Source organism: Neovison vison, chromosome 5, assembly GCF_020171115.1.
Source record: "Neovison vison isolate M4711 chromosome 5, ASM_NN_V1, whole genome shotgun sequence".
Lineage (NCBI taxonomy): Eukaryota > Metazoa > Chordata > Mammalia > Carnivora > Mustelidae > Neogale > Neogale vison.
This window is the reverse complement of record NC_058095.1, coordinates 19346180-19370907: the sequence shown is the minus strand read 5'-3', so window position 1 is coordinate 19370907 and position 24728 is coordinate 19346180. Positions and strand designations below refer to the sequence as shown.

At 55.1% G+C, this 24728-nt stretch overlaps 4 non-coding genes and 3 pseudogenes across 4 annotated transcripts; 6 read left to right on the top strand and 1 right to left on the bottom strand.

Annotated features, from left to right (window-relative positions):
- Positions 1-370: 370 nt before the first annotated feature.
- On the top strand, positions 371-561 carry LOC122907922. The gene has a single exon (XR_006384791.1). It is a non-coding gene; the product is annotated as a U2 spliceosomal RNA (small nuclear RNA).
- A 5077-nt stretch (positions 562-5638) lies between these two features.
- On the top strand, positions 5639-5797 carry LOC122907935 (annotated as a pseudogene).
- A 63-nt stretch (positions 5798-5860) lies between these two features.
- LOC122907940 lies at positions 5861-6032 on the top strand (annotated as a pseudogene).
- Positions 6033-11919: 5887 nt separating this feature from the next.
- On the top strand, positions 11920-12110 carry LOC122907928. The gene has a single exon (XR_006384796.1). It is a non-coding gene; the product is annotated as a U2 spliceosomal RNA (small nuclear RNA).
- Positions 12111-18998: 6888 nt separating this feature from the next.
- On the top strand, positions 18999-19083 carry LOC122908005 (annotated as a pseudogene).
- Positions 19084-20730: 1647 nt separating this feature from the next.
- Positions 20731-20921, top strand: LOC122907926. The gene has a single exon (XR_006384794.1). It is a non-coding gene; the product is annotated as a U2 spliceosomal RNA (small nuclear RNA).
- A 2035-nt stretch (positions 20922-22956) lies between these two features.
- On the bottom strand, positions 22957-23147 carry LOC122907921. The gene has a single exon (XR_006384790.1). It is a non-coding gene; the product is annotated as a U2 spliceosomal RNA (small nuclear RNA).
- Between the last annotated feature and the right edge of the window lie 1581 nt (positions 23148-24728).

The following is a 24728-nucleotide window of genomic DNA, read 5'->3' as shown; positions in this document are numbered from 1 at the left end:
CGGTCCTCCCCGGACACATCCCCACTTCTCTGGGTCTTCCCCTCACGCCAGCAAGCGCTTTCCAGCAAAGAGGAGCTCTGCTTGCACCCGGGTTCCTCTCCGGCGCGGCCACGCCTCCGTGCGCGGCAGGGGCGGGGCATTCAAATTAGAAATGGCGATCGGCGCGAGCGACAAAGCGACGACAGAAGCACCATTGCTGTGTTCAGGTGTAGAGAATGGACATGTGTGCGGCCCGGCGTCCTGAGCGATGACCGCCACAGCGCTGTCGGCGAGGGGAGGGAAGCGGGGCGTGGGCTGGGCGCGGTGCGGCTCGCCGTGAGTGCAATATGGATGGCGACTTGGCGGTGACAGCGAGGGACGAGTGTGCGGTATCGCTTCTCGGCCTTTTGGCTAAGATCAAGTGTAGTATCTGTTCTTATCAGTTTAATATCTGATACGTCCTCTATCCGAGGACAATATATTAAATGGATTTTTGGAGCAGGGAGATGGAATAGGAGCTTGCTCCGTCCACTCCACGCATCGACCTGGTATTGCAGTACTTCCAGGAACGGTGCACCCTCTCGGGGGTAAATAACCTAGTGACCAATATCAGAACTAGTGCTTTTCTTTCTAGGTTATATGCGTGGTTACTTTTCCTAGTGTTGTTTTGCTGTTGCTTTGCACGATTGGTTAAGAGTCCAAAACTTTATTTTTTTGAAGGAGAGTGTTTTCTTACATGAAACTGTCGTATAGGTTGTGCATATAGGGAACTTAACTCTGTTTTGAAGATGAGCCTAGAAAAGATTGTACTACTTTTTGGGTATTAGAAGACAAGCAAACAAACAGGCAGGCCCTGTTTGCTTATCATCTACCTTTCCTCTTGTGTATGTGTGGCTTTTAAGTAGTTTATTTTGGTAAGTCGACCTTTTCTTTTCTTTTTTTTTTTTTTAAAGATTTTACTTATTTATTTGTCAGAGAGAGAGCAAGCCAGCACATGCAGAGTGGCAGAGTGGCAGGATGAGAGAGAGAGAGAAACAGGCTCCCTGCTGAGCAAGGAGCCCGATGTGTGGGACTCGATCCCAGGACGATGTGGGACTCGATCCCAGGACCCTGGGATCATGACCCGAGCTGAAGGCAGCCGCTCAACTAACCGAGCCACCCAGGCGTCCCTTGACCTTCTTTTCTAAGTGTGATGTATAGACAGGAGTGCAGGCAAGCAACCTGTCCTTGTCTTAAGTGTCCTTTTTTATCTTCTGCACGGAGGAAAGAAGTTTCTTCAGGAGACCCTGAACATCACATCACCTTCCCTACTCATTTCTTTTCCTTCTACCCCGGTCCTGGCTGGGGTAGATTGGAACCCTAAATTAGGTTCCGCCGGTGGGGGTGTGACAACGGGGTGATGACAATGACGGAGGGTGGGGGGAGGAGACTACCAGTGTTACAGCTTAAGGTTTATCCACAGTTCAAGAAATACTTGATGAGGGGCACTTGGGTGACACAGTCCTTAAGGTCTGCATTCCACTCAGGTCATGATCCTGGGGCCCTGGGATCAAACCCTGCATCAGGCTCCCTGCTTGGTGTGAATCTTATCTCCCTCTCCCACTCTACTCACTTGTATTCCCTTTCTAGCTATGTGTATGTCTCTCAGATAAATAAATGAAATCTTAAAAAAAGAAAAAGAAAGAAAGAATGACAGAAAAGAAAGAAAGAAGGAAAGGACATGTTTATTGAATGCCTTCTATGTGCCAAGACCCGATGACAGGGGTGACTCCTACCCCAGACCGACAGGGCTCCAGCCCGAGAAAACTTACAGTCTCCAGTAGAGACAATGAAGCAAGAAATCGGCGTGGGTCCAGGATGGTTTCCTGACCTGAGATTTCTACAAACCTTGCAAAGGATTTCTTCTCCTGAGTTGTGCACACTCCTTTGCCACCAGAGGGTTCCCTCCACTGACTGATGCAAGGCATCTGTTTCTGACTCTTCTATCCACTGATTTAGTGAGATATCCTAGGAGCTGATACCAAACAGTTGAACAGGTAACAGAAAATGGACAAAGGATAGTCCCCGGGGCGGGGGAGTGGGGAGAGAGAAACACAGATATAGGCAGACATCTGGCCCCCGGGACACATCCAACCCCACCACCAGCCGTGGCCTGGGCTACCTGGTCCTGGCACGGGCCCTAGGGTCGATCCATTCCCCTGTTGCATCCCTCTGATCAAGCAGGATAAGCTGGGGGTGGTGGAGGAGGCAGGTGCCTCAGAGGCCATCAAGAGACTCGCACACTCCCGTGGCCACCCCACCCCCTGACCACAGAGGGAGGTAAACCCTACAGTGAAACAGCACCATGTTCAGGAGGTCCTGTTGTCGTCCAGCGCAGGGACATCCCCTCCAAAGCCCAGAAAACTGCTGCTTTTTTATACCTGAGTCTGCTGAGAGAGAAGGAAGCCCGGGGCCCAGCGGGCCTCTTCGCGTTCTGGAAGGGACACGTTCCACACACCTAGACACCCCATCTGGGCTCACACACTGGGTGACTGGGAAGACACTCAGCTCAGGCTGGCCTGGAGCGGAAGAGGGCTCTCAAGCCCTTCGAGGGGAGCAGGGCAGTGGGGACAGCTCTGCGGTTTGGGCCACGGGATCTGGCGGACCCCATTGTGCTGATGACAGTGGGCGGGTCCCTGAAGGAAAGACATGTTGTTGGAGTTGATGGGAGCCCCGGCGGGGAAGGATCACAGCGCGGGCTCTACCTGCGGGTTCTGGAGCAGGCCGCCGGGCCACCGATGCCAGAGACTCTGCCTTGTGAAAAGTGGCTCCTGGAACACTGCTGGGCATTTGGGGAAATGGCTGTTTCCCCAGGGACCACGGATACTGGGGCAGTGCAGGCTCCCAGCAGCGGCAGTCCATCCTGAGATAAACGTGGGGTATCAGGATGGAGGAGACACTGGGCAGCCGACAGACCCAATGACCCCACCCCAGACCCGGCACGGTGGGCATGGGAATGGGGGGAAGCCCACAAGGGTGTCCATGGAGGTCCCATACCGGCCAGCATCCTTCGGGGCTTTGTCCTGAGCTCAGTGGGGGTACTGGGGCCGGGCCATTTCTACCGTGGGGATGTGGGGCTTTTCTAGTTGGCCGGCTTTGTTTCCAGAAACCTCTCGTTAAGGGCCCTGCCTTTTCAGTAGCCATGGGGCTTGAGGCTCTCCCAGCCCACCCCTGCTGCCTCCCTCCTCCTTTCAAAGCATTAGCCACCCCCACATCCCTCCCCCGCAAAGAACCTCCTGTGCTCCTCACTCTGTCCAGCAGCGTCTTCCCAGAGGACCCAACTGCCACCTAGGACTCACACCCCAGTGGGCTGAAACATTGGACTATGTAATGCTCATGTCTGTCCAGTGGAAGGAAGGAAGGAAGAGGAAAGGAGAGAAACAGAAGGGAAGGGAGGGAGGAAAGAAGGGAGGAAGAAAAGGACGAACAAAACTGGGAACAGAGATTTGCCAGTCCACCAGAGGCGGGGTTCATCTCCAAATTACACAGGAGATCCCAGAATGGGATCAGAAAGAAAAAGGAAAAGAGGAAAGACCGACTGGATAAAACACGAGTAAAGATCATGCAGTTCAGGGGAAGGATCATCAGTGTGGCTTTTCACATACACATACACATACACATGAGCGAAGACGGACAAAGAGAAAAATGCGTAGGACAACGGTCCCGAGATAGAATTGATCACCTGTGAGTTCGGCAAAAATCCAAGAGTCTGCTGAGCTACTAGGTACGCCAGGCTCCAAAAACAGATGTTGCTGGAGACCGCTCAGTCCCCGCCCCCAGATCTTTGGCTCCGGTGAGGGTAGCAGGCACCACCACGAGGCTGCGACACCTTGGTGGAGGCACATGGCTCTTGGTGAGGGTGACACCCCGTTCTGTGGGTGTGGACCTGTGTGGGCTCTGGGGCACGGCCCACGGCTCTGGGTTCTCACTCCGGATGCCCTGGAGTCCGTGAACGCGCAAGAGGCCAACGCGTGCACTAGAAGGCGAAGAAAGCGTCTTTCCCGGGAGTGGCAGTGCAAGAGCCTGAAGGTCAAAATACCTGGGAACACATCCCGTGACTCCTGAAGACCCCGGAACCAAGCAGAGGGGTCTTGTGTGGGCGAGGCGGGAAGAGCCCTCACCAGAAGCCTGCTCCAGGGGCTGGGTAAGCGGGGTCGATGGCTGACCTGGTTTGAGCCTCATCCCTTCACTTGTCCCCTCTAGGGATGCTTAGGAGCTGGGCATGGCTCTAGCTGCCAGAAAGGCATAAAAAGCAATCCAGGTTGGATTTCCAGGTCCTGGTGTGGGGGGCTTGGGTGGAGGGCCAGGGGCAGGTGTGGGATAGGAGGCCATCCAAGGACCAAGCGCCTGGGGGACCTATCTTCTCCGTGCTGGTGCCAGCCACAGGAGAAAGTTAAAACCAGGCTAGGGGCGGAGAGGGGCGCCTCTCTGGTGGGGGCGGGAAAACAGGAGGCCCGAAACGGGCCCCACATTAGGTGTTAATTAGGACCAGGCCTTCAGGGAGGAGATGGGGGTTGGGAGAAGTGACTGGCCCAATTACTGTCTCTCCTGGAGGGTTGGCTACTCCTGCTGGGCATTTCCACAGAGGGCCTCGGAGGCTCACCCGAGCTCTTCCTGAGGCCGAGTGCAAGAGAGATCGTCCTCTCCGCCAGGGGAGAGGGGGGCAACCCCAGGCCGGGTGAGAGTCACAGAACCCAGAGCTAGGGCCGCGCTGGGCCGTGAGCACAAGTATCGCCATCGTGTTAGCCGCGTCCCCTCTGCCCACGCAGATGCGTCGGAACCTGCGGCCCTCGTTACCCTCCCAGGTCCAGGTCGGGTTCTCAGGGTTCCCTCCCACAGACTCCTGCAGCGGGCGGGGCCTGCGCTCCAGACGCGGCCCGTTTCTGGGGACAGGCCGAGGGCGGCAGGTCACCGGACCCGTTTCTTAACCTCTCGGGTCTCGGGGATCCCAGCTGGGAAGTGAGGGTGAGAAGAACTTCAGCTCGCTCCGGGGTACGCAGGGCCCAACGCGGAGAGCGAAGCCGGCAGGGCAGGTGGGTCCCCATCAGGGTTCCTTCCCCCCAGCAGGGCCACGGCCCCTGAGGAGTCCATGAGGTTGCGGTGCTGGTCTCACGGTGCTTCCGGCTACGTGCAGGCTTTGCGGGGCACCCACCGAGCACAAAAACAGACGGGGCCGGGGAGCGGTTGGCGGGGTAGGTGTCTCGGTCACGGAAGGCTGGAGAGGAGGTGGGTAGGGCGGAGGCCGGCTCCCGGTCACAGGCACCGCACAGGTTCCCGGCCCTTGCGCTTGGGTCGGGGGGCGGGGCGGGGCGGGGCATGGCATGCAAACAGCACCCGCAGGTCATCGTCTAGGGAAGAGGGCGAGGGAGCGGCAGCGGATGTGAAAACTCACCAGGAAAAAAAAAAAAAAAGAAGGATCAGCATTAATTTGAAAAAAAAAAAAAAAAAAAAAAGAAAACTCACCAGGAATGCGGGGTATCCCTGCAACCCGGTGAAACCGCGTGTGGAGCGTCCCGCCCCGGGAGAGTGAGCCAGGAGTGCCGACAGAGGGTGACCCGGCTCCCGGGAAGTGCAATACAGCCGGCGTCGCGGTGGTGGCAGCGAGGACGGGGCGGCCAGCATCGCTTCTGGACCTTTTGGCTAAGATCAAGTGTGGTATCTGTTCTTACCAGTTTATTTTTTTTAATTATTTATTTTTTAGGTTTTATTTATTTATTTGACAGCACAAGTAGGCAGAGAGGCAGGCAGAGAAGGGGGGGGGGGGAAGCAGGCTCCCTCCCGCAGCAGAGAGCCTGATGCGGGATTCCATCCCAGGATCCTGGGATCAGGACCTGAGCCGAAGGCAGCTGCTTAACCCACTGAGGCACCAGATGCCCTGTTCTTATCAGTTTAATACCTGATACGTTCTCGATCCGAGGACAACATATGAGGCAGATTTTTGGTGCGAGGAGCTGGAATACGAGTTTGGTCCACACACGGACCGGTAATTGCAGCACTTCCAGGAACCAATCTTCAGGGGTAATGCCTATGATGTAAAAAGCCAACTAGGACAGCTGTGTCTTCTCAGCGTGTTTTTTTTTCTTCTTTCCTTCTTTCTTTCTTTTTTTTTTTTTTAGATTTTTATTTATTGGGCGCCTGGGTGGCTCAGTGGGTTAAGCCGCTGCCTTCACCTCGGGTCATGATCTCAGGGTCCTGGGATCGAGTCCCGCGTCGGGCTCTCTGCTCAGCAGGGAGCCTGCTTCCTCCTCTCTCTCTCTGCCTGCCTCTCTGCCTACTTGTGATCTCTCTCTCTCTCTCTGTCAAATAAATAAATAAATAAAATCTTTAAAAAAAAAAAAGATTTTTATTTATTTATTTGACTTAGAGATAACAAGTAGGCAGAGGGGCAAGCAGAGAGAGAGAGAGGAGGAAGCAGGCTCCCCGCCGAGCAGAGAGCCCGATGCAGGACTCCATCCCAGGAACCTGAGATCATGACCCTAGCCGAAGGCAGAGGCTTAACCCACTGAGTCACCTCTCTTTTTGAGTTTTTTGAGTTTGTTCATCTCAGTGACGTTTCATTTCCCACCTAGGGTCCTGGCACACGGGTGTTTTCTGTAGCACAGATTTGGGGCGGCGACATGTAGCAACTGTGGCATGAGTGCAGGGCCTGACCTTCCTGTGGTACCGCCCTTGGTTGATCTGTGTGCCGGTGGCCATCAGGATCGGTTTCTCCACGTGTTTGCTGCCTCTTCTCCAAGTGCTTTCCCTGCTTTCTCCTGGTCCCCTTCTGCCCTTGAGGTGGGCTTGGGCCAAGGGTGCGGAGGAGCAGTTTCTGGTAGACCTAGGTAACGTCCTTGCACGTGTGACCCGACCTCCAATCTAGAGGACTCCAGTCTGGCTCCTTCAGGAAGCTCTCCACTGGCTCTGTGCACCCCCTTAACCGTCCGGAACAAAGAACAGGCAGCTGAGGTTGTGGGTACAAAGGGCTTCCCCGGGAGGGAAGGAAAATTTGTTCTTCCAGATCTGTGACTGCCGTTGATCCATCCTGGCGGTACCCCAGAATCTCTGGAGTTTCTCGTTTCAATCAGACGCATGCCCCAGGACTGCCATAGGGCAATGGAATTCGAGTCTCTGGGGCCTGGGCGGAGGCTGGTGGACCTCCAAGGCCATGGGCAGGAAGCACTCCTGGGAGCATCTGGGAAGATGCCCCTGAATCAGCTTCTGAACCAGGAATTCCGTGTGACAATGACAGTGTTGGGTGGGCTCCAGGCACAGGTCCCTTCCTGACAGTCCCAGGACTGGCTTGGTGTTCGGCACACCCTAGGCACTCAGGAAACCGTGTACCGATGAGGAAATGAGGGATTCCCCGGTCTTGACACAGACAGGAGACCGCCCAGTCCGGTAGGGAGGCCTTTGGACCCATATCACAGAATCTTTTGAGAGCCCGTGAGACGGAGCCGCCTTGCCCTGCTTCCTTCCCCAAACTCAGTTGTCCAGATTTGTTTGAGAGGAGGAGACTGACGCTCCCCCACCAACCACGAAGCGATGAAAAGATCTATAGCTTACATAATGAGGCTTTCCAGGGAGAGCAGGGTGGCTCTTAGGCCAATTCTAAAAGGGCTTGAGGGCAAGGGGCGGAGACTGGGTTGGTGTGTTTATGGTGGTGAGTGGAGGGCCTGGGGTAAGGGCACCTGACAGATCCCAGGGGACCTTCTGTGATCCTGCCTTCCCCTGGATCAGAGTCTGATGTAGTAAGGAGGGTTCCAGCCAGAGTGGGGTGGGGGTGGGGGCTTCCTGTTGGAAGGTGAACCTGCTGGCCGAGTTGGGGATATGAATGAGTCTGTGAAGGAAGGGACACGGGGGTGAGGGGGCGATTATGGTAGCAAAGAGCCCATCAGAAGCAAGCATCCCTTGGGACAGTCTGAGGCCCAGATCCTAACGTCCAGGTGGCTGGGCAGGTCAGCCGGATCAAACCATCCCCTCCTTCCCTAATTACCCCCCGCCCCAGCCACTGTTGCCTCAGACTGCAATGTCCCGTTTCCCTCCTCCTGTCGACGTGCCCTGAAATTCTGCCTTTAAGCCCCCCTGAGGTGTCAGGCAGCCCTTCCTGCTTCAGCAGGCTTTGTGTTCCACCCAGCCTTCTCCTTTATTGACTAGGCATCGCGTGCTCCCGTTAGGGACAGCAAGCTCCATGGGAGAGGCCTTGGGCCTCAAGGGGGTCATGGCCAGGTGGGAGCCACAGCCGTGTGTTCCTCTCTCACAGTCCCCTGTGCATAGAAACCTGGGGTTCTGGCCATTTGGGCAAATGTCTTACCCGGTTCCTGAGCCGGATGATCCCTGCTTGGGGTCGGGGAGGAGAAAGGAAGGGCCTCTGGCTTCTCTCTACTCCCAGGACCAAGCAATGCCCTGGTGGGTGGTGTCGCAAGTGGTAAAGGTCTGTGGGTTGAGCTGGAGCCCGTGGTGATGGCAGGAGGCCTAGAGTCCCATGCACTGGGACCCGGACCCCAGCTCAGTGGCTGGCAGTTATGTCCTGCTGGGCACACCTGTTTCCCCAGGTAAGAAAAGACAAGAGGTTTATCCCTGGGAGCCCTGCTCTGTCCGAGGGTCCGTCCACACTATAGTGCCTGCCGCTCCATGAAGGGGCATCCATTCTCTTGAGAAGGAGTCTCCATAGGAGTGACCTGGCAGCCCCCGCCCCCCCCCCCATGAGTGCCTAGAGGGCAGGAATGAGATCACAGTCACTTCTCAGTGCTGGGCTCCCTGATAGGTGCCCAACCATCATCTGCATGGATGCCAGGGGTCAATCCCATGGGCTCAGAGAATTGAAGGTGGTCAGGTCCTGTGCTGCTGCTTGCTGTTGTTGTTGCTCTTTTTTTAATTAAGCTCTTGGCCCAATGTAGGGCTTGAACTCATGACCCTGAGATCAAGAGTCGCCTGCTCTACTGATGGCCAGCCAAGAACCTCTGCTCTGGTTGGTTGGTTCTCTTTTGTTTTTTCAGATTTTGTTTTTTAAGAGAGAGAGAGCGAGCCCATATGCACACGTGAGTAAGGAGAGAGGCAGAGGGAGAGGATGTGAAGCAGACCCGCGCTGGTCCTCTCCATCTCAGGACCCTGAGAACAAGGCCTGAGTCAAAATCAAGAGTCCCACGCTGAACCGACTGAGCCACCCAGGTGCCCCCTGCTCTGCACTTTTTAAAGAAAAATCCAAGGGGTGGTGGTGGTGGCTGGCTGGCATGGTCAGTAGAGCACCTGAGAGATTACTTGAACTGGGTTCGTGATCCCAGGGTCCAGGGAAGGAGCCCCGAATCGGCTTCTCTGCTCAGCGGAGACCCTGCTTCTCCTCCTCCTTCTGCTCTGCCTGCAGCTACCCCTGCTTGTGCTCGCTCGCTCTCTGTGTGAAACAAATGAATAAAATCATGGCTCAGTGGGTTAATGCATCTGCCTTCAGCTCGGGTCATGATCCCAGAGTCCTGGGATCCAGCCCCACGTCGGGCTCTCTGCTTGGTGGGGAGCCTGCTTCCCTCTCTCTGTGCCTGCCTCTCTGCCTACTTGTGATCTCTCTGTCAAATAAATAAATAAAAATCTTTAAAAATTAAAAAAAAAGATATTAAGAAGGAATGAAAGAAAAGAGAAAGAAACAACGGGGCACCTGGGTGGCTCAGTGGATTGACTCTGGGCCTTTGGCTCTGGTCATGATCTCGGGGTCCTGGAGTCGAGCCCCACGTTGGGCTCTCTGCTCTGGGGGGGGCCTGCTTCCCCCTTTCCCCTGCCTGCCTCTAAGTCTGCTTCTCTGCCTACTTGTGATCTCTCTCTCAAATAAATAAATAAAATCTTAAAAAAAAAAAAAAGGAAAGAGAAGAACAAAACCAGGAATGTTACAAAAATATACGCGTGGTGCCGGTTTAGGATCCAAGGGGTCACCTCAAAGTTGTGAAGGAAAAATTCACTGGATTACACTGTTCTGCAGAGCAGACACCAAAGGGCTAAAGATTTAGCTGTTGAGAAAGAAGAAAAAGACCTGAGGGAGGATTGAGGAAATTATTATTATTTTTTTAAAGATTTTATTTATTTATTTGACAGAGAGAAATCACAAGTAGATGGAGAGGCAGGCAGAGAGAGAGAGAGGGAACCAGGCTCCCCGCTGAGCAGAGAGCCCGACGCGGGACTCGATCCCAGGACCCTGAGATCATGACCTGAGCCGAAGGCAGCGGCTTAACCCACTGAGCCACCCAGGCGCCCGAGGAAATTATTTTTAAGGTCATGGTGAAGTCCTTTCTAACTTTCCCTCAACATCCAAAAACTTTAAAAACAAAAAAACAAAAAAACGGATGAGGGGGCGCCTGGGTGGCTCGGTGGGGTAAAGCCTATGCCTTCGGCTCAGGTCATGATCTCAGGGTTCTCGGATGGAGCCCAGCATCAGGCTCTCTGCTCATCAGGGAGGCTGCTTCCTCCTCTCTCTGCCTGCCTCTCTGCCTACTTGTGATCTCTGTGTCAAATAAATAAATTCATTCTTTAAAAATTAAAAATTAAAAAACGGTTGAAGAACATGAACTGAATAACGACTTTCTGTAAGTGTATTTATTTAGCAATCTCTACTCACAACGTGGGGCTCAAATCCAGGACGCGGAGATCAAAGCCGCGCACCCCATAACTTTCTGTGGCACCTTAAGCACCTTAATCATCAGCGAGGCCCAAAGACCGCTCTCCCACAGAAGGAAACATCCAAGGCTTAGAGGACAGACGGAGGGCCAGCCTTCTTAATATGTAAATGACAGATCCAAGCGCCACCAGTTCACCTAGTCCGAAAGGGGCCAAAGTGCCTGAACAGAGCGTTCCGAGAGCACAGCAACGTGGGGCTCACAGGCAGAAGACTCTCGGCCCGACTGGAGGGGCGCACATCCGAAGGGCGCCGAGATACCTTTTTCACCACCCACAAGGAAAGGTCGTCCCCTCGCGCCGCCCGCCCCCGCCCGCCATCCGAACTCCGTGGCCACGCGGAGTTGCTGGCGAGCCTGGGGAGAAAGGTGGCGCCCGAGAAGGTCCGCCGGAATTCTAGGCACTCTGGCGGCGAGAGTGGCGGGGACCACGCCGCCGCCGCCGCCGGCGCACGCACGGCGAGGGCACCGGGGCACGGGGCCGGCCCCCGCAGGGCGCAGTTGGCAGGTACTGGGATCCGTGCGTGTCGCTCCGAGCAAAGTCGGCGGGCCGCAGTGACGCCGAGGCAGCGGGAATTGTTCCGTTCCACGGGTGTCATCCGGGACATGCCGTTGTGGGGTCGGAACCGGCCGGACCCTGGCCGCAGGACACGGACGTGAGCGGAGCGGTGGCGAGCGGGGAGGGCGCGGGGGTGCTGGCTGAAGAGCCGTCGCCGTCGCGACGCGCCGGGTAGCGGCTGAGCGTGCGGGAGGCAAGACCTCAGGCACCGAACCGCGGGTGGAGTGCGCGGTCCGTGCTGGGGGCGGGGCGGCGAAAAGGGACCCAAAGTAAGATCTGGCCTTCACGGGCTCCCGGGAGCCCCCAGAGCGGCGGCCGCGTCAGCCGTCCCTCCGCGGCCGCTGCCCCTCGCCCCGCGTCTCGGTGCGGGACTCGCGCTCGGCGGGTAGCGGCTGGCGGCTGGCGGCTGGCGGCGGCGGGCGGGAGGGCGGAGCCGGGCCCCGGCGGCCGCGCCTCCCCGGGGAGTTGAAGGCGGGCCATGCAGATTCGGAGAGGCTGCTGGGCGAGGGAGGGCCGCGGCCGCCAGGGATACGGGATTTCTGGTTGGGAGGGAGGAGAAGGAAGCCTCTGCCCAAAAGCGTCTGGGGAGGTGGGTGGGAGCGTGGACGGCGCAGAGGCAGTCGGGCGAGGAGTGAGGGTCTGGGCTGTCACCCTGAGTTGAATATGGCAGATGGGAGGACGGTGGCCGGGCGGGGACGGCGGGAAAGCATCGCTTCTCGGCCTTTTGGCTAAGATCAAGTGTAGTATCTGTTCTTATCAGTTTAATATCTGATACGTCCTCTATCCGAGGACAATATATTAAATGGATTTTTGGAGCAGGGAGATGGGATAGGAGCTTGCTCCGTCCACTCCACGCATCGACCTGGTATTGCAGTACATCCAGGAACGGTGCACCTTCCCCATGAATATGGTGAAAATAAAGAGGTGTTTCAAGTGGTAGCCTTCTTGTATCTCATTTGTCTGTTATTTTTTGTAATTCTATGGCTTTGTTTTTTGCTTTTTTCTGTTTTCTTTTTCTCCTTCGGTACTGTGGTGTAAAAGTGACCTTCTTCCCCTTTTACTTGTTTCGGTTTTGTTTCGTACTTTCTCTCTGGTCTGGATATCTCCAGCCTCATTTTAGGTCTTTTATTGCTTCTGTCTTTTATGCACGGCAGAGTTTTGTTTTGTTTTGTTTTGCTTTCTCTGGAAGATGTCTTCCTACTCTTTCTCTCTTGGTCGCAGTTCTTTTTCTCCACCTCTCAGACCCTTGGCTTTGGGGTTTCCACATGATTGTTCCTTACAGCCCGCTGCCTTCTCTTGCTCCTGTCATTGCCTGACACACTCGTGTCCTTCCCGGTGATCTCAATAGTCACAGTGTCCTTTGCCTGGCTGCCTGGCCTCTGTCAGAGTTTTCAGACCCTTGACCTGGTCAATGACCAATGAATGGCTACAGCCGCGTCTACATTCCCGTATCACACTGGCCCCTCACCTTCTTCCCTTCCCCGACCTTGCTCCGACCTTCGGTACCACCTTCCGTGTCCCTTCACCCCCAACCCACCCCCAATTCCCCAATGTCCTCCCATCCCTCCTGAAGGAGATTAAATTCCCTGCAGTTACCCTCTGGCCCCTTACCACATCCTTGGTGCCAGCTGTGCCTCTGAACGTAGCTGGCAGAAAGCGAACCCATCGGGCTCACGTGGCTCGCCCCAGCTCTCCAGAGGCCAGGGGAAATTTCTAGGCACCATCAACGTTCGCTACCGGCCATCAAGAGGCCCTTACAGGAAAGGTAAAGATAAAGCATCGTGGGAAACGGTTGGAATGGAAACGTAGCACCCCTCCATGTTCCGTTGTTTCGTCCTTTCCAGGTTCTCCACGTCCTAATACCTGCATCCTGGGACACGCTCCCAGCGATCTGCCCGGGTGACTGCTCATCGGCTGTCCCACCCGGCCGGCCTGTAGGATACTGCATCCGGACCTCCGACCCGTCCCCAGCAGGTCTGGCTCACCACTCCTCCCGGTTCTCCTTGCGCTTGCTTTGTCAAAATGTTAACAGTGGAAGACATTTTTTGGTGACCCTTGCTGAACGCAGATTCGGCAGTCAGAGAACATTCATCGCGGATAGCGTCATTTGCAGACCTGCGGTGGGAGCTGTCCCTCCGCGAATGGGTCTCACCGACGCGGGTTCCTCTGGCCCTGTTCTCGACTGCATTCCACAAAGGCAACGTGGAGCCCGCGGGGATGGGGTCTCCTATTCTGGGGGGTCTGCCTTCAGGAAGGAGGACTGGGTACTTCTTTCTTAGGGCAAGGAGAAAACGGGAGGACGGTGGGTGCCGCGGCAAGACCTGTTCCGAGACCGCTGCGTCGCTCTCCCCTCTGGGAAGTTCTTCCTTCCTCCATTTGCAGGTCCTTGTAGACGTTGTTTTGATCGTAGCCGCGGAGGGAGGAATAAGGGCAGGCAGGCAGAAATAACACCTGGGCTGACGACCCAGCAGACGGTGTCCAGACGCAGGGAAAGTAAGGTCGCTGAGACCCCGCGGCGTGTCTTCCGTTTTGAGAGAAGAAAAAGCGGCCGCGGAAGCTGGCCCCGCCGCTCACAGCTAGGCCGGGGTGGTCTCTGGTTGGCCGTGGACAGTTCCCGCGAAGGTGGCCGCCTTAGAAAGAGAACAGCCAGTGATTTTACTGGCCAGGTGAGTCTGTTCGGGGACGGCGGAGGCCTCGCAGTCAGGGACCCGCAAGCTACGGGGAGCCACCAGCAAGTCTGAAGAGGCAAAGGGGGAGGTCACGTTTTTTGGTTTGTTTGGTTTTTGTCCTTCCTTCCTTCCTTCCTTCCTTCCTTCCGTCCGTCGTCACTGGAAAGTCAGCGTCGATTTCGATTCACGGAGGATATTGGGGAGGCTTGCTTTGAACACAAGTTCCCGGGACAGCGAGACTTTGAGGTTGTGGCGGTTTCCCGTTCAAAGGTGGGCGGTGGTTAGTGCTTGCTGCTGGGGCAAGAGGGGCTCTAGCCTCCTTTTCCTTACCGGCAAGTGATGACCACCCTGCTCCAGAAGCTTCTCCCTTGTCAGAATAATGTTTATCTTCCTTCTTCCTGCTGGTTAGGAAACATAGCGGAGCCCCCCGGTCCCCCGCCAAGGGGACTCCTGTCTCTCACTGTTCCTCCTCCTCGTAGATGTGGGGACTAGACTTCTCCCTCGCTCATTTCCCGGGTTAACGGCTGTAACCGGAGCCAACGGCAGTCGGTCTCCCTCGGGACGGGGGCCGGAAGGAATGTTCCGGAGCAGCCGCCGAAACTTGCTTCGGGGAGACTCCCCGTCTTCGCTGGCCCGGCGGGGACTGCCTAGTCGCTCTCGTTGGCGGGCGACACAGCATCTGCTCCTCTGTTGGGGCCCATGAGCTCTGGAACCGGGAACCTTTTCTTCTGCCCTCTGGTGGCCCTCTGCCTCTCCCGTCTCCTCGCTCCTGCTGGAGACTCCTTGGGTGCGGTGGGTCTGACTGGCTTCTGCATCGCCCTCGTCCTCGGTGCCTCAGGAACCAGGGCTGGCTCCTTCTCCCCTCCCTGTCAGGGAGCGAAGGAGAGCGCCCACCCCCACCTCCACCTCGACCCCCGACCTGCCTGCTCTAGATGCTCCTGCTCCTCCCGCCAGCCGGCCAGCCGGCCAGACAGCTGGCCAGCGTCTGGGGTAGAAGCTGCCCCTGGGGAGGATCCTGATGGAATCATGACCTGAGCTGAAGGCAGAGGCTTTAACCCACCGTGCCACCCAGGAGCCCCTGGAATTCAACACAGTTGAATTCTAACTAAATTCTTTTTTTTTTTTAATTTTTTAGAAAAGATCTTATTTATTTATTTGACAGAGAGAGATCACAAGCAGGCAGAGAGGCAGGCAGAGAGAGAGAGAGAAGGAAGCAGGCTCCCGGCTGAGCAGAGAGCCTGATGCGGGGCTCGATCCCAGGACCCTGAGATCATGACCTGAGCTGAAGGCATCGGCTTAACCCACTGAGCCACCCAGGCGCCCCAGAATTCTAACTAAATTCTAACACAAACTAAACACCGTTGAGTTTGTGGGTTCCATGAAGATCGACGTGTCTTTTAAGTGACCAGCTGGAAACGTGAAACTCTTACTGTTTCGAGGTCCGCTGAAGGTCAGACCAGCTCCTGTGGTCTCCGTTGCAGTTTGTGAGCAAAGAGATGACGTGACGTGATGGTCCATCTCACGTCCGTCCGTCCCCGGGCGTTCGCAGGCGGCTGTCGAGAGAGCTTTTTCCGCGGTCTTTGGGAACTCGACACCTGGAAGTTCTGCTTGGATGATGACTGGGATTAAATTCACGGGACATCCAGGTCTTTTCCGAGTGGGACAGCGGGCGAAGTCGTCGACGACTGGATGGAGGCGTGAGCAAAAGGATGCTTGTAGTTCTGTGGTTCTTGTTTGACACATGTCTGGTTTTCTGATGAGGACTCTTCCAGGGTAAGGAAACTGTCTCTCAAGAGGTCCGTTGCTGCTGCCCCTCGGAACAATTTGTTACTTAAACAGTAACCCCTGGAGGATTTTACTGGTTGCCAAGCACATTTAGATATGGCCTTAAGAAAAACGTATACTGGCAACGGGTCTTTGGGGAGAAGGACGATATACGACCGTGAAGCTGGGCAGCTGGGGATGCCCGGCTCGCTCAGGGCGGAAGGCGGAGGGCCTTCCGCCCCTTCACAGAAGCCGGGCAGCCGGGAACGCCCGGCCCGCCCAGGGCCGAACGCCGCCGGCTTCAGGGAAGCCGAGCACCCGGGAACGCCCGGTCAGCTCAGGGTGGAACGAAAACCCGCCTGCTTCCCTTTTCCCGATATCGCTCCTTTCCCTTCCCAGAAGCGCCCGTTGTTAGTTAGATGAGTCCTGGGAATGTGCTTGTTTAACTATAAACGTCATCCTCCTCCTTGCTTGCCGGCAGGACGTGACTACCGTTTGACCTTCATCGGTCCTTCTGTTGGCTGTTGTTTCTATCTAATAAAAGTGAGACCGTGGAGTTGCTCGTGGCAGCAGGCCTTTTGGGCTGTTGTCCGCCGCTCCCAATCTCTTGCAGCTGACTTGTTTGTGCCTCATTCTTCTCCCGTCGCCGACGGGAAGCGGCGGTGTCTGGACTTACGGAGACGCGCGATAAAGGATTCGCGTGTGAACAGACGGAAGCGTTTCCCTTTTCTCTCCATCTGAGCCCTCTAAGTTTCAAAAAGGCCTCGGTAAGTGTTCTTCCTTCGGTGGCAATCGTAGCCATTCGCGTGAGTTCCTCGGGACCTGTTCTTGTAACAGGAGACCGTGGGAGACATCGGTTGTTTCACCAAGGCTTTGACTGGGAGGTTGTGTCCGAGAGACCCGTACCGCCTCAGCTCGGGGCAGACGGCACTACGGGACTAAGGGTGCCTTGACGGAACCCGGAGCCGTAGAACCCCTCGGAAACCTTGGCCTCGAACCTCGCTTACGGAGTTGCCAGCCGCCTCGCGTGGTGAGGGAAGAACGTCACGTCCCGGCAGGTGCGGGAACCTCGGGATGCCCCGGGGACCCCGTGAAGAGGAATCTGGCCAAATCGACAGGCACGGCGGGCACGTCGGGCACCTCGGAGGGCAAGTCCTCGGCCTGGCTCCTGGCCTGGAGAGCCTACTAAAAGTTCAACCTAGGGACTCCTCATCAACGTTTCAGCCAAGCCGATTCGAAGAGATCTGGATCATGGATCGTTATTCTTGCTGAGCGTGTGTGAACGATTAGGCCAAGTTTGTTAAAACCGGACTTGTTTTCAAGTGCTTGAAATACGTCCAGTGGCCCTCCCTGATGAAAAGGGCGGGTTGTTTCAGAGAGAAAAATTACGCTTCAGGAGCACACCTTTGTGGATGGTAAATTCTCGATCCGGTTGTGTTTGAATATTTGTTGCTCCCCTAAGCCAGACCCCTTGAGGTGAACGTCGGAGACAGGAAGGCGATAGCTCGTGCGGACAGACCGAAAGCTCGTGCTTTCCGTGCTGTCGGGGATAGTCACGGGATCCCGTGGGCCCGTGATGACGTAACCAGCTGGAGAATGGGATCGAGTCCCCAACAACGGCATAACTCAGCGAGCAGCTCGACCCATTCTGTGTGGCTGGGATGACAGAATCGTTCCCTAAAAGGCGGCGCGTACCCGACTCTGTAGGGGTGACGGTGGGCTTGTGGAGATCATGGCCGGTTTGGATGGTGCCCTTGGGGATGCCCTCGTCCCTTGGCAAGTCTCCTCCCGCTTGCCCGTGGTTCCTTATAATTAGGGCACCGTTAGGGCCGGACCTCAGACATAAAGGGCTCCTCGACAGTTTCACCCCTCCTAGCCCTGTTGTTCCTAGAAGCCCCGCCTGCCGAGGTCCAGTTGCTTGCAAGCCAAGGCGTCAGCCAGGCGCGCAACAGCCCTCCCGGTAGAACGGAGCCTCGAAGCTCCCCACGGGACAGTCCCTGACTGTGATGACTTCACATTAGGTCCCGAGTGTCTCAGAGACCAAAGGCCACCAATGGACGCTGGGAGGCATACTTACGACGTACCGGCTTACGCGTATAGCTGTGCCTGAGCTGATTCTTGAGACCCATCAGACTTTCGGCCCAGCTTCCCTTAGGCCCGGACCCGATCACCGAGCTTCTGGAGAGCACAGCTGTTCAGAGGTCTTCCGGCCGACCAGGTTTAAAAGATGCCCCTGTCGAAGGCAGCGATGACGGTTGGTTTACCCGTTTCCTGTCTACACGGGAAGCAGTTCCATGAGAAGCTGGGTGCGTGTGCCACAGTGCTCACTGGTGCTTGGCAATTGCCCAGCCTTGCAAGTTCGTACGTATACTGACTCCGAATATGCTTCCCTGGTCCTACGTGCCCTGGGAGCAATTTGGAAGAAAAGGGGATTGTTATCAAGCCCTAAGTCCCCAATCAAAAAGCCGTGGCCCAAGATGATCACGCTCCTTGACCGACTGGGCCGCCCAGGTGCCTCCTTGAAATTATAACTCTTCTCAAGGCTGTACACCTGCCTAAGGAAGGAGCTGAAATTCGCCCCAAAGGGCATCAAGGGATAGGACCTTAGAATCTGAGGGAGACAGCCCACGGGACCGTGGGGCGAAGCGGGCAGCACAGAACAGACAGAGGCGGAGTCTTTTATCCATCTTCACTCCAGCGGAGTCCCTGCGTGCAGCCCGTTCAGACCAAGGAATGCGCAGGCCTGGCTTGTTAATAATGAAGGAAGACGCCTTTCTTCCCCAGAATAACCGATGGGAGGTAATACAGGATTCAGACCAGGCTACTGATTTGGGTAGAAGAGGCCACGGAGGTGACAAAAACTCTTTAAGAAAAACTGTCTGTAGATCTGGACTCCCTCGGTGTCTGCAGAGGGACCACGGACTTCCTTTTAGGATGCAGATTCAAAAGCTGGTCCTCCAGAATGGAGCAGGCCTTGATACTTGGGCTGCAGTTTAAAGGAGCCCGGCATCAGACGACTGCCTCCTCACAGGACCCGATGGCTAGACTAGAGTCTAGCTCGTGTCCGAGGCTTCCCCCAGGCTGGACAGGCCACGGTGCCGTGGGTTTTGGCCAGCATGCAAACCATCATCAACCCAGGCAACCTTCCCAACTAGAAACAGTGCTGGACACGTTCTGCGTCTCATCGGTATGACCGCCGAACACCCGTTCTCGTTCCCTCTTTGGCACCGGACGATGTCGTTGGGCACACGGAAGCTCTTAAGAAGTACACGGTGAAGGCCCTAACTGATTACCCCACCCGGCATTTCTCTGTTAAAAAACCAACACAGCAGAAATGCTTAAAACAGGTTTACAAGCTCTGCGCAGTGGCAGTATCGTAGCCAATGAGGTTTGTCCGAGGCGCGATTATTGCTAATAGAAAACAGGTGTACCAAGTAGCATGACGTTAGGTGTTTGAGCTGACGTGTGCTGCGCAGAACGACAAAACGCCGTGTAGACGTTCCGGGCTATCGCAGGATGTGTGTGGGTGCCTGACGTGAGTACTCCCGTAGGCGCTTTCAACAATCCCTCTCTTTCCTCTAGTGATTGGTTAAATTCCTGGACTGGCAAAGGATTTTTGTCAACTACGAGAGGACTCTTGTTCGAGCTGCTTTTTCTTCCGGTTACACTAATCTCGTTTGGCTGTTTTCTCCCATCTCTCTCCAGCTGGCGTCGAGGCCCCTTCACTGCCGGAACTTCGAGCCGGCGGAGGAGCCTTCCCCCTTCGGGAGATCCCCACACGCAGTCTCCCTTGGATTCAGCTGCCTCTGCCTTTTGTAACTCCCGTTCCCTGTATGAGCCCGGACTGAGCAACGCTGAGCCAGAGGTAGGGACGTCTCTATGCCCCCGTCCAGCAGGAAGAAGTCCCGGAAGATGAGACCTTCCGCCCTCAGAACCGTAAAGATTTATGCGTCTAAACTGTTCACGGGGGGAGTGATGTGGGAAACAAAGGCAGAAGAAGAATTATTAAAGTCCCCTACTACCTATATAGCCCGTTGGCAAGTCCCTGAAACAGGCAGAGTGACATTCCCCTAGGGACTCACTGGCCTCGATGTTAATCGATGTTAATCTGCCCTTTTGGTAAGGGCAGAAGGCAACCCCCGCCTGAAGCCCTCCCCACACCCACCAGGATCCTGTAAGTCTACTTTAGCCCATAAAGAGCCCTTTATTTCTAAACCCCGCAAGGTTCGCGTTGGCAGTCATCCCCCAAGCATATGGCCCACCGATGTACATCGGAAGGGTCTCACACCGAGGGTTTTGCTAGACGGTAATAGGTAATGACAACAACAGCTCGGCCCCCTCGAGGCCCTGGAAACCTGGCTTCCAAAATTCCTTGGAGACTTAACGCTCTCCCTGACCCCCTCCCAACTTGGAAATATGTTAACGGGGACCGCTCCCCGGGACCCGCTGGGGCTCTTTCTGCCCAGGGGCCCTGTCCCCGTGCTTTAATAAAACCACCCTTTGGCACGGAATACGTCTCAAGACCTCTTTCTGGCCGCAGGCTTGGAACCCTAACGTTCTCTCCCCCATCACGCCTATACCCAGGACTCGGCAGTCAGATGAGGTCAGGGGGTGGGTGCTCAGGGCAGAAACCTTTCAACGTAGCTGTACGTTGGAGAGGATGTTGAAAAAGAAGAGAGGAGAGATGCTGCCAAGAAAAACCTCACAGAGATGTTCGCGTCTTTCCCGCTAGGGGATTTCTCCTAGGAAACGGGGCTGAAGGAGCTCGGGGACTACGGGTACCGGCGTGCATTTCCGTTCGGAGGCGGGAGGGCAGGAAACCAGGAAACGGCGCGCGTATGGGCGGGACATGCAAATTAGAAATGACTGTTTCTCCCCGGGACCGATGGGAGCAAAACAGTAAAGAGGGTGAAAGCCCGAAACAGGTTAATGATCTGACAAAGCATGTATGCCTAACGAGCTGTGAGGATGGCGTACTGTCAAGTTCAAGGGAAGAAGGTGCGAGTTCGTTTGAGGGTGACTTTTCTCACCGTGATCAGAAAGATGTGCGAGAGGCAGGGTGCCGGCGCGCTCAGGGGTGCCTGTTATCGCTTCTCGGCCTTTTGGCTAAGATCAAGTGTAGTATCTGTTCTTATCAGTTTAATATCTGATACGTCCTCTATCCGAGGACAATATATTAAATGGATTTTTGGAGCAGGGAGATGGAATAGGAGCTTGCTCCGTCCACTCCACGCATCGACCTGGTATTGCAGTACTTCCAGGAACGGTGCACCCCCTCGGGGGAATATCTTGGTGTTCAAAATCAGAGTTTCGTGGTGATTTCGTTCTCTCTTCTTTGAGAGGGATCTCCGTCCTGCGCTGCTTTTGGCGCGCTTGCGTGGGCGGGGCTGCGTCTCGCGGCAGCGGTTTGCAACAAAGCTGCTGCTCCCTTCACCCGCTTCCTGGACTTTAAGAACGTGAGCCGACTGGAAGGCGGCAAAGGCTCAACTCCCTGACGAACCCAGGCGCCCAAGTCTTCTTGAGGTTTCGAGGTGTACTTTGTGCTATGTGGGCTTTTCCGAAAAAGTGGACGCTAGGGTTTTTGCCAAAAATGCACAGAAACAGCCAACCACATTTGCTCTCAGCAAGGGAGGTGTGATTCAGGAAGCGCCAGTGACACGCTTTTACCCTGGGAAAAAAAAATCACTGGACCTCCGTGTTCCTCCTTTTCCAGCCCAAATACGGTTGGCTGGGGAGGGGGAGGTAAGGAAAAAGAGAGGTTTGAAAAAGAACTTTCATATGCTAAAGAGGACCTATACTAGATAGCTAAGGCCTTGCCATTTTCAAGGTAAGGTTGTTTTTCCCCTCAAGCAAGGCGTTAACATTAAGAGCGTTGGGAGCTTCCTGGAAGGAGGTCGCGCCCGTCACACCCAGGCGGTGGGGGTGGGGGTGGGGGGGGTGGGGGGGTGGGGGGGATAGTGCCCGGTGCCCGGTGATAGTGCCCGGTGCCCGGTGTCCTCTGCTTTCGGCTCAGGTTATGATCTCAGGGTCCTGGGTTCAAGCAGCACATCGGCGGGGAGCCTGCTTCCCCCACCCCCCCACCGCCTCTTGGTCTACTGATCTTTCTGTCAAATAATTGAGGGGGGAAAAAAAAAAGGTGGTAAGTGTCCCAACAGGATTGCCAAGGTGGTTCGTCTTTTATAGAAAGGGAACCATAATCCTTTTAACATCTCTAATGATATTAGTGATAACACTTTCAATGGCTTACCTCCTTTATGATCTGGTAGTTCTTTGTTGGTCGGAGGTGATTAACATAAAAAGACACTCATCCCACACACCTAGGGCAGGGAGGTTCATTCAGTTTGTTCCCTTATCTCTCGTTTCCCCAGGCCTCCACATTTTTAGAGATTTCTGTGACCCGATCACATGGCCCCTATCTGTGTCTCCCTACCTAGTCCTACCTGTCCTTAATTAATTCCATCATGTCCTTTAATGTCTTTCACCCAGTTTCCCCATCCTCCCAAACCCTTCCCTTTAACCCATTTCATTCTTTCAAGGATCCCAAAGAGAAAAAGTGTTACTTATGGTATTTTCCATTTGAAGAAACTGGGGCTGCCATGCGCCCAATTTCAGCTTCCTTCCTCTTCTTTCTCCCTTACTCTTGGCTGGTGGTTTTACAACTTGGTGAGTCCTTTAATCCCATCCACACAGTAATAAAGTACGTCAAACTATCCTTGTTCAACACACGAGAAAACAGCTTCAAAAAAAGAGTCAAGGGACGCCTGGGTGGCGCAGTTGGTTGGACGACTGCCTTCGGCTCAGGGCGTGATCCTGGAGTCCCGGGATCGAGTCCCACATCGGGCTCCCAGCTCCATGGGGAGTCTGCTTCGCTCTCTGACCTTCTCCTCGCTCATGCTCTCTCTCATTGTCTCTCTCAAATAAATAAATAAAATCTTTAAAAAAAAAAAAAAAGAGTCAAACCTCAGTAGACTTCAAGTCAGGTTTAGCAAAGACAGGAACAGAAAGGCAGGCCCAGGACCCTGCCAGTTGGTTTTTTCCACCAATCACTAGAAAAAGATAAAAACAAAAAAAAAACAAAAACCAAAAAAACCTGCCTCCATGTTTAATTATTCTGGTTGTTAAGAAACAGGAGACTCTATTTCGACTAGCTAAACCAAGAATGAACGTTGCGCCTACAATATGCCAAAAAAAGAGAGCTACAGAACCTACAGAAGTTGGGGGGCATGAGCTACAGAAACCATAGTGCAAAAGCTGAAGAATACTGCACCCAAAAGCAAGCTCTGTCATTGGAAACCACGCATTTTAACCCCCGAAGGGGTGCACCGTTCCTGGAAGTACTGCAATACCAGGTCGATGCGTGGAGTGGACGGAGCAAGCTCCTATTCCATCTCCCTGCTCCAAAAATCCATTTAATATATTGTCCTCGGATAGAGGACGTATCAGATATTAAACTGATAAGAACAGATACTACACTTGATCTTAGCCAAAAGGCCGAGAAGCGATACCGCACACTCGTCCCTCGCTGTCACCGCCAAGTCGCCATCCATATTGCACTCACGGCGAGCCGCACCGCGCCCAGCCCACGCCCCGTTTCCCTCCCCTCCTCGACAGCGCTATGGCGGTCATCGCTCAGGACGCCGGGCCGCACACATGTCCATTCTCTACACCTGAACACAGCAATGGTGCTTCTGTCGTCGCTTTGTCGCTCGCGCCGATCGCCATTTCTAATTTGAATGCCCCGCCCCTGCCGCGCACGGAGGCGTGGCCGCGCCGGAGAGGAACCCCGGTGCAAGCAGAGCTCCTCTTCGCTGGAAAGCGCTTGCTGGCGTGAGGGGAAGACCCAGAGAAGTGGGGATGTGTCCGGGGAGGACCGGGGCTGGGGCAGAGTGGTCCGAGTTTCCGGGAAACTCGTCGGGGCATCACCTTAGGACCCTGCTGCGGGCTGGCTGGGTCCCCGCGGCTGGGAACCAGCGGAGAAGCCGCCTGGGAAGGGCTCCAGAGACAAGGCGGGGCCCCGGGACTGGGCCCTGCTAGGGTGACCACCCTGCCCCATCCGCAGGGTCCTTGGGCACACTCCCTAACCTCCTGAGCCTCAGTTTCCCCAGTGGAGAAGTGGTCGCCTTCAGACCTCCTTGATGGGATTTAGGGAACGCAGACGTAGCTAATGAGGTGACCTTGGTGTCAGTTGTCGAGAATATGGGTTCTGGGTTAGGGTTAGATGGAGCAAGGGACACGATAAAAGACAAACGTTCCTTGACTGGGCTCACACCTGGGCTCACTGCTTTCTTCATCTCAAACTTGCCAAGTTTGCCTACGCATGGGGCAGTTGAGGCAGACAGGTGAAGCAACGTGCCCGAGACCATGGGCTTCGTGGAAGAGGCTGGCTGGGCCTGGGAAGCCGAGAGCGCAGGGCCTAGAAAGGGCACCAAGAGGATGTGATGCTTGTGTGTCCAGCACACGAGGAGATGAAGTGTTGCCCAGAGTGACACAGGAGTCCTTCCCGCAGACGGGCTGAGATCGTTGGCTCCAAGTACCCGGTGGGACCCACTGTGTACCTTGGCCTCCTCGATTCACCCTTGTAGGCGGGGGGAGGGGACCTTAGCAAAAGAGGGTAAAGGGATAGAGGTTTATTAAGTGAAGATACAGAAGAAGCCCTCAAAAGTGAGAAGGGTCAGGGTGCCTGGGTGGCCCAGTGGGTTAAGCCTCTGCTTTCCGCTCAGTTTATGATCAAGCTACACATCAGCGGGGAGCCTGCTCCCCCCCCCCCTTGGTCTACTGGTGGTCTCTTTCTGTCAAATAAGTAAATAAATAAAGTGATACTTCTTAGAGTTTCTGGGTGGCTCAGTTGGTTAGTCTCAGGTCATGATCTCAGGGTTCACCTTGGCTCTGCCCTCAGTGGGATTTCTGCCTGAGATCCTCTCTCTCTGACCCGGCCCCACACTCCAGTTGTGTGCCTGCATCTCTCTCTCAAATAAATAAAAATAAATAAATAAAAATGAAATGAAATGAAGGTTCTCCTTAGCATCTGTTACTCCTTAGTCAAAGGCTAAACTTAGGGTCATAGTTAAAGAATTTCCTAAGCCT